Source organism: Bombus affinis, unplaced genomic scaffold (assembly GCF_024516045.1).
Source record: "Bombus affinis isolate iyBomAffi1 unplaced genomic scaffold, iyBomAffi1.2 ctg00000082.1, whole genome shotgun sequence".
Classification (NCBI taxonomy): Eukaryota; Metazoa; Arthropoda; class Insecta; order Hymenoptera; family Apidae; genus Bombus; species Bombus affinis.
In genome coordinates, this window is record NW_026108830.1 from 130001 (window position 1) to 140000 (window position 10000).

At 50.0% G+C, this 10000-nt stretch overlaps 1 long non-coding RNA gene and 1 other non-coding gene across 2 annotated transcripts in view; both read right to left on the reverse strand.

The window, feature by feature from the left end:
• Window positions 1-8031: 8031 nt before the first annotated feature.
• Window positions 8032-8186, reverse strand: LOC126927322 (5.8S ribosomal RNA). Its single transcript, XR_007715374.1, has one exon. It is a non-coding gene; the product is annotated as a 5.8S ribosomal RNA (ribosomal RNA).
• Window positions 8187-9035: 849 nt separating this feature from the next.
• LOC126927285 (uncharacterized) overlaps window positions 9036-10000 on the reverse strand; it is a 999-nt gene continuing 34 nt past the window's right edge. Inside the window, exons 1-2 of the long non-coding RNA XR_007715353.1 lie at window positions 9994-10000; window positions 9036-9925 (exon numbers count right to left, since the gene is read on the reverse strand). The exon at window positions 9994-10000 is cut by the window's right edge and continues 34 nt beyond it. This is a non-coding gene — a long non-coding RNA (uncharacterized LOC126927285). The remainder of the gene's footprint in view (window positions 9926-9993) is intronic.

Consider the following 10000-nt stretch of genomic DNA (forward strand, 5'->3'; position numbering starts at 1 on the left):
TCGAAGGGCATCGATGAGTCTCGATGGCTTGAGCAGACTATGGTCCTCAAGCCACAAGTTGCCAGTATGGTTTTTAATGAAATCAGGGACGCCTTGTCCCTGGCATTTTAGATCAGCCCATTGGCTGATATGCTCTTTCCTTAAACGTTTGCGAGCTTTCTCAATATCCTCCAAGGAGGCTGGCCAATTGATCCGCAAGGAGTTGGCCGTTTGCTTTAGCTTTTTATTGGCTGCTTCGTCGATAAGGCCAGCGACTGCTGGATCGATCGAGTTAGCGATCTTTATTGCACTTTTTAGGATACCGAGTTTGATTATGTGTTCAAATCTCGGTATTCCCAATCCTCCACAGGCCTTTGGAGTGTAAAAGAAGCCTGTGGCAGTGGAAGGCATGAGGTGTAGAATAATTTTAATTTCCTGTCTGACCTCGCTGTCTAGTAGTTTGAGCACGGTATCACTTGGCGGACTTACAAGTAGATGGTAAATATAGCGAGGGAAGATGTATTTAGTTAGAAGTTCCAGCTTCTGGCCCGGCTTAAGGGAGAGTTTCCTCACCCTTTTCACCACGCTCAGAAGTTCTGGAACAATAACACCACAATGGACGCCTTTCCAGGGACCGATTTTGGCGCCCAGGTATTTGAAAGCCTCATCGGGATCTACATTGGGCATTGATTGATTCCCGAATTTAAGTCCTGGTTCTTTAATGAACCAGGTATCTTTTTTGGCCACAACCTCGAAGGTTTGGCATTTTTCAATTGAGAGATTCATTTGGAGGCTTAACAAATAGTCGGCAAGGATGTCTACTTGGTGTTGCGCTTCCCTCGCGTCCGCTCCAAGTAATACAATATCGTCAGCGAAGGCCAGAACTGAGACTTTTCGATTCTGACTAATATTGATTCCACTAGTTTGTGTCTCAATTTCATCCAGCAGTGGCTCTAGGCATAAATTAAAAAGTAAGGGCGATAGGGGGTCGCCTTGCTTAACTCCTCGGCGGATCATGATCTCGATCCCGCCATCTTTAGTTTTAATAGTAGTTTTGATATTATTATACATTTCGTCAATTAAGTCGACGATAGGGGCGGGCACACCCTTTTTTGCCAGACAAGGTTTTAAGGCTACATGAGGCACTGTATCGAAAGCTTTTGAGATATCCACAATAGTGAATATCCCACCGCTATTTATTTTGCTATAGTTTAGGGCTGAATTAAACAATTCGATATTAATTTTACATCCGTTTTCGGATGTAAAGCCCTTTTGTCTCATATTCAATACAGCGCCTTTTCTTATCCTCCCGTCGATAATGGAGGAGAAGATTCGGCCTAAAATCGGACTAATAGTAATGGGTCTCCAGTTCTCGACCGAGCTGCTTGGCTTATTTAATTTAGGAATGAGAGTTGTTCTATTCTCCTTCCATACGGAGGGAAAATAAGAGTAATATAATAGTATATTGTAAATTTTTGCCATTATGATAGGCAGGCCGGGGATGGTTAAATGATCACTTTGCAATCCATCCGGTCCTGCTGCAGCTTTCTTTCTAATTTTGCCGATTCTCTCCCCCACATCCTCAGCCGTTATCGGCGGGAAGATCTCGGATAGGGATAGTTTGGGGGCCCTCGTAACTGGAATCGGGACATATGTGGTACCCACTTGTCCCCACAGCTTATCGTAAAGCCCCCTCACTTCCTCAGATCCGGGAGGTTGCCTGGCTGGTTCGAGATATGCCTGATCATTATTGACCACGGCATCAGCCAGTCTCCTTGGGCACTCATGGAATAACTCCTGGCAAAGAGCGTATGAGAATCGCTTCCTGGAGTTTCTATTGTTTCTTTTAGAATTTTTGGCTGCTCTTGGTCTTTTAGTTTTCTTTTTATCCAGTTGGTTTTTAACTTTATTTATAAGCTCGTATAGAGCTGTGCGTATAAAGTGATCGAGTCTCTCCGTTAGGGATTCTCGATCATCTTGGTACTCATCCCAGATTGACATCAACCGACTGTAAACCTCCTTTAAAATAGGGGGCACCTCGGTTGGCTTACTAATTTCATCTTTAAGTAAGAGCTTCCACTCTTGGGCAAGCTCGCTCTCGTTGCGGCCTACAGGCGAGCCAAAGCTGGCATTGCCTGAACTAACGAGATCGCACCCTCCCTCTGTTGCCAGTGAGGTAGCATCTTGGGGGCTTTCCTCACCAATTAAATTTAATTTTTTTCTTTGATACTTTATTTGGTCGATCGTTTTTGTGGTGAGGAATTTGCTAATTTCTTTATTGGGATGTTTATGGTTTTTAAATATTTCCCAAAGCCCCTTCAAGCGTGCTACCTCTTCTACTTTCCAAGTTTTTGTATTTTCTTCTGGGGGGTCCGCTCCCCTTCTTTTAATATTTCTAACGGCAGGGTGCGCATGCCGTTCGTGGGTGGATAGCCCTCTGCGCGATCCAAAGCTCATGGGACAGGCCTCGCACTGAAACTCTCCTGTCATGGAGGCCTGGCTGCTAGCGCCACCACACTTAGGTATGTGGCATCTAGCCCCATGAAGCTTTGGGAAGCATTTCGCGCAGTTAATACAAGACCAAAAGATCGGGGCATCCGGGTGGTGTTGTGTTAAATGCCTATCCAGATCCGACAGATTTAGGAAGAAAAGGTTAATTTCCCTTTTCTCACATACTGGACAGGTAACCCGATTGCCCACGAGCGGCACAGTGATTAAACTCATAGCCGGGGACGTAGCTTGGTCGTTATCCGTAGTCCCCTCTGAAGCGGATAAATCCGCCACAGCGCCTCCGGGACTGAGAGGCGCTGCGTCCGAGGCACTATTCATGTTAACATCGAATTTTATAATAAATTTTGAAATCGATATAGTGTTCCAATTGTAAGCCAAATCGTTGTCCTTGGTCGTTCCGGTCGTCAACTGAGTGAAGGAACGAGTTCCAAGTTTACTTTACTATGGGCTCCATTATTCACGGCTCCAAATAGCCGTTACGGAGGACCGTTTAAGATGTTGTCTTTCGCTCCTTCATCGCCACACTCCGTTTAGCCATGCGCCGCCACATCCGGGGGAGTACACCCCTCGCTGATGTGGACATGCGCATGTTACCGGCGGTACCCCGAGGAGGTAGGAGTGTGACTTGGGCAGGCAAGACCAAAATCCTGCCAGTCCCCGAGTAACTATTGACTTAAGAGAGTCATAGTTACTCCCGCCGTTTACCCGCGCTTTTTTGAATTTCTTCACGTTGACATTCAGAGCACTGGGCAGAAATCACATTGCGTCAACACCCTTGGGGGCCATCGCAATGCTTTGTTTTAATTAGACAGTCGGATTCCCCTAGTCCGTGCCAGTTCTGAGCTGAGCGTTGAATGGCGGCCGAAGAGAACGACCGCGACGGTAAAACCGCCACGGAAGCCTCGCAGCAAGGAAGATCCGCGGGAGGCCAAGGCACGGGACCGAGCTCGGATCCGGGGTGCGCGACGATATCCCCCCCGAGAGAGAGATACGCCGCGTCCCGTTCAGCTCGCCCAGGCCCGGCACGTCAGCCAAACCCGCTTCCCGACCAAGCCCGACACGCCCCGCTCCTCAGAGCCAATCCTTATTCCGAAGTTACGGATCCAATTTGCCGACTTCCCTTACCTACATTAATCTATCGACTAGAGGCTCTTTACCTTGGAGACCTGCTGCGGATATGGGTACGAACCGGCGCGACACCTCCACGTGGCCCTCTCCTGGATTTTCAAGGTCCGAGGGGAAGATCCGGACACCGCCGCAACTGCGGTGCTCTTCGCGTTCCAAACCCTATCTCCCTGCTAGAGGTTTCCAGGGAACTCGAACGCTTATACAGAAAAGAAAACTCTTCCCGGATCTCCCGACGGCGTCTCCAGGTCATTTTGGGTTACCCCGACGAACACTCTTACGAGGGCCCGAATGGTATGCGGTTCCGCTGCCGGGTTCCGGAATAGGAACCGGATTCCCTTTCGCCCAATGGGTGTGTTTCTTTCGCTCAATTTTTATTTGTTTGTTGCAATTTGTATGATCTTAGGACACCTCATCTGCATAGGATTTCTCTTAGGGCTTAGGATCGACTGACTCGTGTGCAACGGCTGTTCACACGAAACCCTTCTCCACGTCAGTCCTCCAGGGCCTCGCTGGAGTATTTGCTACTACCACCAAGATCTGCACCGACGGCGGCTCCAGGCAGGCTCACGCCCAGACCCTTCTGCGCACACCGCCGCGACCCTCCTACTCGTCAGAGCTTCATGAAGGACGGTCCCGAACCCACGAGGGGAAAACGAGACTCGCGTGCCTTCCCACTTGCCACTGACGGCGGAGTATAGGCGCGACGCTTCAGCGCCATCCATTTTCAGGGCTAGTTGCTTCGGCAGGTGAGTTGTTACACACTCCTTAGCGGATTCCGACTTCCATGGCCACCGTCCTGCTGTCTTAAGCAACCAACGCCTTTCATGGTATCCCATAAGCGTCGACTTAGGCGCCTTAACTCCACGTTTGGTTCATCCCACAGCGCCAGTTCTGCTTACCAAAATTGGCCCACTTGGCACTCTGATCCAATATCTCGTGGCTTCATGATCCAAGCAAGCCAGAGATCTCACCCATTTAAAGTTTGAGAATAGGTTGAGGTTGTTTCGGCCCCAAGGCCTCTAATCATTCGCTTTACCAGATGAGACTCGCACGCGTTCGATGAGAACGGTCGAGTGCCAGCTATCCTGAGGGAAACTTCGGAGGGAACCAGCTACTAGATGGTTCGATTAGTCTTTCGCCCCTATACCCAGTTCCGACGATCGATTTGCACGTCAGAATCGCTACGGACCTCCATCAGGGTTTCCCCTGACTTCGTCCTGACCAGGCATAGTTCACCATCTTTCGGGTCCCAACGTGTACGCTCTAGGTGCGCCTCTCCTCGCAATGAGAACGAGACGCCCCGGGAGTGCGAGGCCGCATAGTTGCGCGGCCCATCCTCCCTCCATCGACGCGAACGCCGATTTTCACTTTCATTTCGCCTTTAGGTTTTAATGTCCCAATGACTCGCGCACATGTTAGACTCCTTGGTCCGTGTTTCAAGACGGGTCCTGAGAGTACCCAAAGCAATAGCGTCGCCGACCGGTAATTCGAGATTTGGCCAGTCCAAGATATCCGCGCTGCTAACAGCTGCCAATACCCGAGCACGGGACGTAAGTCCGAGACTGCGGAGTAAGGGCGAAGCTTGCGGCGGTCCAGACGCACACACACATATTCGAGAAAATGGATTGGTTGCGGCCCGATACCGTGCGTGTACCGTCGTGCAGTCGGCCGGGCGACCGAGGGTCTGCCGCGTACGCCGAAGCGACGCGACAGGCGCCCACTCGGGCCGTAGACCGACACACAACGGGTCGCGACGTTCTACTAGGGGAGAAGTGCACGACTACGACACCGGCGCGTTCGACACCGAAGGTGGCGTGCCCTCGCTAATGGAACCACGAAGGCCCACCCGGAGCATCGCTCACCAACGGGAACCGGCGCCGTCGACGATGAATCTCCCCATTCGATCTTTTGGGTTTCTCAGGTTTACCCCTGAACGGTTTCACGTACTCTTGAACTCTCTCTTCAAAGTTCTTTTCAACTTTCCCTCACGGTACTTGTTCGCTATCGGTCTCGTGGTTGTATTTAGCCTTAGATGGAGTTTACCACCAACTTAGGGCTGCACTCTCAAGCAACCCGACTCTAAGGAGAGATCCTCCCGAAACGCGTTCCGGTCGCTACGGGCCTGGCACCCTCTGTGGGTACATGGCCCCATTCAAGATGGACTTGGACGCGGTTCGACGTCACGGGATAAACGGATCCTCCCGAACACTACATTTCCCAACGGCGGAACCGCGGGATTCAGTGCTGGGCTAATTCCTGTTCGCTCGCCGCTACTAAGGAAATCCTTGTTAGTTTCTTTTCCTCCGCTTAGTAATATGCTTAAATTCAGCGGGTAATCTCGCCTACTCTGAGGTCGCTTCAACGTCACGACACGAGACAAAAATGTGATTTTTTTATTCAAAGAAAAAAAAACACGTTCGTGCCGTGTATGCGCGAACACTTCGAACAAAGCTATGAAACTCCAGTACGAGAGAAGGTGGTATCTTTTTTATCTCTATATGCGAAAATCGCCTCAAAGAGAAAAAAAAATAAAAATTCGAATAGAACGAGAACACTCTTTCCTTCCAGAGAAGCGTTTTAAGCATCGCGCCAAAGTGCCCTTTTCTTCGTACGTCGTATCATGTTCGAGCTAAGACTCACGCCAGACATCCTAAAACGATCGTCGGTGATTTTTAACGCCCGTCCTCAGTCTCTTACAGCCGTTTCTCTACTCTCGACAAATTCCAGCGGTTCCTTGTTTTCTGCCGGCACAGAGATCGAAACGGCAAAGTTTCTTTGCTCTGTACCGACGACGACGAAAACGCACGGGAACGCACGCAAGTGGAAAAGCGAGCGAGACGTACACTGTGGTGTGTTCGGGGACTGGACGACCGTCGACGTTAGGATGCGCGGTCCAGCGATAGACGCCGAAAAGGCATGGGATGACCAACACTCTCTGTTTTTCGAGTACTTGTAGCGCCGAATTGCCTTAAAAAAAAATCACACGCGCGCACGACTATCACGTCGTACGCGCGTGTATACCTCGTCTTTAATTAAATCAAAGTTTCACTCCAGCCTCGCCAAAGGGGATCGTCTTCTTCCTCGTCTACGATCTCTTCTCCTGTACGTGTCCAGAGATTCTCTCTGGCATGACGACGACGACCATCCAACGACTTTGTAACGGACTCTCGTGCGCATCTTCGTCAGGTACGGAAACGTTGCGCAACACCTCGAGCTTGGTAAAACACCCGTAGCCGATCATAGACACGCGCTAGTTCGCACACGATTTCTACGATTTCCGACGAACGTGGCTTTGGGCCAGGGCCGGCGGGCAGAGAGATACGCGAACGACGGGGAAAATTCGTCCCGATACAAGTAACGCGTACTCTCCGATCTCCGCGCAACGCCTGGGGATCATCTCCCTAAGTCATCAGCGCTCGAAGAAATCACGTGTGCGTTCCCGGATCTACGGCTCTCTTTCGGGGATAAATTACAAGCACAGAGTATGTTAAACGCAACGACGACCCATCGATGCGACGGTCCTCGTCGTTGTCAGTCGCTCGCGCGCGTGCAGAGTATATCTCTACGCACGAAGAGACGGAGTGGGCATTAGATCCCTGGGGCTATTCGAGTAAAACGTCTTAAGAAAAGACGGTTGTACGGCAAAATTCCGCACCGTTACCAAGTTTACTTTTATCTGAGGCTGTTCTCCTTCTCTCCTCTCTCGACCGAGTTCCCATATTTGCTTTCTCTCAGTCTCGCCAAAATAATATTCATTTAAGACGACGTCGGGGGCGCGGACATCGTGCTCATCGAAAACCTGCAAACGTATGCAAATCTGCTGATATGAAAAAAAAATCGGTCACGAGGACAACACTACGTATATATATATATATATATATATATATATATATATATATATAATATATTCGATAACCGACACGAAGCGGTGCATAAGCGGGCGGTCGTACGAAAGGACGACTCACGACGCCGCTAGCACTCACGCAGGTCCGTGACGGTTCTCTCCGCTCTTATTCGTATCCTTCTTCGTGCGCTTCCTCCGACTCTGAAACGTTCTACGTATCGTAAGAACGACGGCGGGTTGTCGAAGGCACCAAGGGACAGAGAGAGACAGAGGTAGAGTTTCGTAGTGTCTCCCGTGAACACGATAGTTTATATATCGAGCATGCGTACGAATTGCACGGCCTCGACACGACCGCGACGAACGCCGACGAGCGTCCAACAATCGCTCGTACGTCGCGTACGTTCTCTCGCGTCCGCTCTTGTTCGTATCCTTCTTCGTGCGCTTCCTCCGACTCTGAAACGTTCTACGTATCGTAAGAACGACGGCGGGTTGTCGAAGGCACCAAGGGACAGAGAGAGACAGATAGAGAGGAACGACACGCAACGCAAGCAGTCTTAGGTTTACGTGAGCAACCCTCAGCCAGGCGTGGTCCAGGAATTGTATCCGTGGACCGCAATGTGCGTTCGAAATGTCGATGTTCATGTGTCCTGCAGTTCACACGTTGACGCGCAATTAGCTGCGTTCTTCATCGACCCACGAGCCAAGTGATCCACCGTTCAGGGTAATCTTTTCATATATTTTTTAAAACTCTTGTACTCCATGTACTCTTAATACTCGGTTCGAGCGAAGCCGAGATCCGACACGACCGACCAACGGGAATCGGACGCGCAGAAGTCGCCGGAAGATCGACGACACGAAAACGTTCGAAAATGAAATCCGACGAACGCGCGAAGATACGCGCGTCCGCCGGCCGGGCGAAAAGTACATTATGATATATAACAACCATCGAGATCGAAGCTCCGTTCGTCAGGAAACGACGGGGATATAACACCCGATTCTGAATCCTCTGTGCAGCACACGATCTCGCGAAGAAATACGCACGGTGGCTAGCCCATATATATGTGTGTGTGTGTATATATAATACGATATGCATTCCTCTCGTCCAATTATTCAAGAAAAAGAGCGTGCGCCTCCATCGTTCGGGTGATGTAAAGATTCGATGGGACTCGCGCGACCCTCGGCCTCGAGCGGTCTTTCCTCCCAATATCCAAAAGCCGAGCTTTGAAAAAACTCTAGCGACGGCACGGGTGTCCGACTCACGACATCGAGGCTTCGAAGTCGGCGATCTCCTCCGAACGGATGGCGATCGCGACGACTCAAAGCGTGAAAAATCGACGAAAGAGAACACATCTCCGTTCAGGTGATTGTTTTTTTAAAAAATAAAAAAATTCGATGGGACTCGCATCCATCTACCTCGCGCGGTCTTTCTTCCCAATATCCAGAAGCCGAGCTTTGAAAAAACTTCAGCGACGGCACGGGTGTCCGACTCACGACAACGAGGATAGACAGCCTGCGGTCCCCTCTGAACGGGTTATATGCGACGAACTAGACGAAACTTTAGTCGTTCAGGTGGTATAAAAAAAAAAAAATTCGATGGGACGCACGCGCAGCCGTCGTCCTCGAGCGGTCTTTCTTCCCAATATCCAGAAGCCGAGCTTTGAAAAAACTCTAGCGACGGCACGGGTGTCCGACTCACGACATCGAGGGTAGACAGCCTGCGGTCCCCTCTGAACCAACTTCGGCTAGACTAGTTACGAATCGTTGCTACGCATCGTCATCATAGTCATCGTCATCATTATCATTATCATAGCGGGCCAACATCCACGCAATGCGTTTTCGTTCTAGGTTACCCGATCCACGAGTATGTTACAAGTGGTTTCGTTATTTCGAACAAAACGACATACGAAGAACACACGCCCTATGGGTAGGAAGCACGTTTCGAGAACGACCGAGAGCGGTGAAAGAGACGAGAGGTCGACGCGCATAAGGTATCCATGGATCTTCGAAGAGAACCTTCGAAGATATGTCGGTATCCTTTCTACATGCGCGACTCGCTACTCGTACTTTCGCTCTCGTCGACTCGTTTTAGTCGCTTCGTTCGATCCCAAAGAGGAGTCTTCGATGTCCCGTTGCTAGGAGGAGAGCAAACGCAACACAGACCACGAAACATAGAAGAGAATAGGCGAGCATGATCTCTCCGACACGAGGCACTTTAGAGATTTTGTTATTCGTTTGTACGGTCTCCACGACGCAAAAAAAAAATACGAGATCGTGGCGGCGGGTCTTTCTGTATACGGCCTCACGCAAGCGCCTCGATCTCATTTCTCTTTACGGGTGGTTTCCATTCGTAATTTTTCGTTCGATATTCGTGTCAAAGTTTAATTTTCGAAAGCTCAAGTTCCCATTTATAGTTTTATTATAAAATCATAATATTCGCAGACGGCGGGTCTTTCTGTGTACGACCTCACGCAGGCGCCTCGAATTCGTATATATTTTGTTATTCGCAGGCGGCGGGTCTTTCTGTGTACGACCTCACGC